The following is a 2,726-nucleotide window of genomic DNA, read 5'->3' on the forward strand; positions in this document are numbered from 1 at the left end:
ACTATTTTTATGAAATTCACCAAGGAGGATGGTCCTCCCGCTCCTCTGAGGACCCTCCACTGATATATACACAATGCATTCAGAAAGTATTCAGACACCTTCACTTTATCCACATTTTTATCCACATCCATTCAAGGACATTCAGAGACTTGTCCCGAAGCCACTCCTGCAATGTCTTTGTGCTTAGGGTTATTGTCCTTTTGGAAGCGGAACCTTCACCCCAGTCTGAGGTCTTGAGCGGTCTGGAGCAGGTTTTCATCAAGGATCTCGCTGTACTTTGCTCCATTTAGTCAGGATCGAGGCAAAGAGTTCTTGCCGCTGAAAAAATTCCACACAACATGATACTGACACCACCATGCTTCACCAAGGGATGGTGCTAGGTTTCCTCCAGACGTCACACTTGGCATTCAGGCCAAAGAGTTCAATCTTGGTTTCATCAGACCAGAGAATCTTGTTTCTCATGGTCTGAGAATACTTTAGGTGCCTTTTGGCAAACTCCAAGAGGGCTGTCGTGCCTTTTACTGAGGAGTTGCTTCTGTTTGGCCACTATATCATAAAGGTATGATAGGTAGAGTGCTGCAGAGATGGTTGTCCTTCTGGAAGGTCCTCCCATCTACACAGAGGAACTCTGGGTTCTCGATCAAGGCCCTTATCCCCGATTTCTCAGTTTGGCCGGCCGCCAGCTCTAGGAATAGTATGCGGTTCCAAACTTCTGTTTAAGAATGATGGAGGCTATTGTGGTCATGGGGACCTTCAATGCTGCATAAATGTTTTGGTACCCTTCCCCAGATCTGTGCCTCAACACACTCTACAGACAATTCCTTTGACCTCATAGCTTGGTTTTTGCTCTGACATGTAATGTCAACTGTAGAACCTTATATAGACAGGTGTGTGCCTTTCCAAATCCTGTCCAATCTATTTAATCCATTTTAGAATAAGGCTGTAACGTATCAAAATGTGGAAAAATTGAAGGGGTCTGAATACTTTCCAAATGCACTGTAGATGGGGCCAGAAGGGACAGAGAGGCACCGCTGTAAACCCAGATACAAACAGACAGCAAACTCTCTAATGGACATTCTATTATTCTCAACCCCAGCCCATCTAAGAGAGTTTGGTCTCTTAGATGGGCTGTTAAATCCATCTGTACAAGAGAGGCTATGTATAGACTCAACTGAATATGTGTAGACCTATGCAGAGTCCTATTTCCTCTGGGATGACAACCCCTGGCATGTTACAAGACGAAGGGTTTATGGACGTGTCTGGTCACATACATACAGTACAGTAGACAGCTGGATCTGCCATACTGCTCAGGGTTGCATGGCTGTGAATGTGTATATCATACAGTGAGACAAGTGTAGTATATCACCTGCACTTATTGCCTTCCTATTTAGCATCGCTGGGACCCAATTACACATTCACACAGCATCACTAAAAGCACAAACCTAAAAGCCATTCATTGGAAAGATCTTTCCATCCATTCATTGTGCATCCCTTGTAAAGGTGTAGTGATACATTGAGTTATGAGCTGTACACCTTGTTCAAAAATGGTTTGTGATGGTAATGTAAGTCATGATTTCTACAGCCAGACTGGAAATGAGCTGTAACCCACTGAGAGACAGGTTACAGAAAAGATGAGTGGATTATACAAAGATGAACAGGGACTTCTCTCTCTATGGAAGTGTCAAGTTGGCTGAACATAGCATTAGTGATTTAATAGGGAAACCCAGGAATCCTAACTCATAATCCCCAGGCCATAAAAGTCTTGAATACATTACCATTTAAAACCACATAATATAGTTGTAATTGAGGCTCTAAAACTAAAGCTTAAACTATCTCAGATGAGCTGAATCCAAAGCCTCATCTGCATGTTTCTCTCTGAATTAAACCTGAAAGCAGCGTCCTAACTAAATGTTTGTTGGCCTATCACTTCAGGCATTTATTCATCTAAGTGTCAAATCAGATGAATGATTCACAGAGATCCTTAAAGCAAGTGGATGCAGGACATCAATCTGAGAATGCAATACACACTACCATTCAAAAGTTTGGGGTCACTTGGAAATGTCCTTGTTTTTGAAACATATGTTATTTTTAAATTGTCCATTAAAATAACATCAAATTGATCAGAAATACAGTGTAGACATTGTTAATGTTGTAAATGACTATTGAAGCTGGAAATGGGTGATTTTTAATGGAATATCTACATAGGCGTACAGAGGCCCATTATCAGCAACCATCACTCCTGTGTTCTAATGGCATATTGTGTTAGCTAATCCAAGTTTATAATTTTAAAAGGCTAATTGATCATTAGAAAACCCTTTTGCAATTATGTTAGCACAGCTGAAGACTGTAATGCTGATTAAAGAAGCAATAAAACTGTCCTTCTTTAGACTAGTTGAGTATCTGGAGCATCAGCATGTGTGGGTTTGATTACAGGCTCAAAAGGCCAGCATCCCGGAGTCGCCTCTTCACTATTGATGTTAAGACTGGTGTTTTGCGGGTACTATTTAATGAAGCTGCCAGTTGAGGACTTCTGTCTAGTTTGAGAAACACTCTAATGTACTTGCTCAGTTATGCACCGGGGCCTCCCACTCCTCTTACAATGAATGTTTGATATCACACTCACAACATTCCCATCAGGGGAGGCTCGTAGCTTTCTAAAGTAAACACAGTTTTGAAAAATACCATATGCAGCTCAGGAGCTCTCAGGCCTACATCATGGAATCTGT

This window comes from Oncorhynchus mykiss, chromosome 4 (genome assembly GCF_013265735.2).
Source record: "Oncorhynchus mykiss isolate Arlee chromosome 4, USDA_OmykA_1.1, whole genome shotgun sequence".
NCBI classification, from domain to species: Eukaryota; Metazoa; Chordata; class Actinopteri; order Salmoniformes; family Salmonidae; genus Oncorhynchus; species Oncorhynchus mykiss.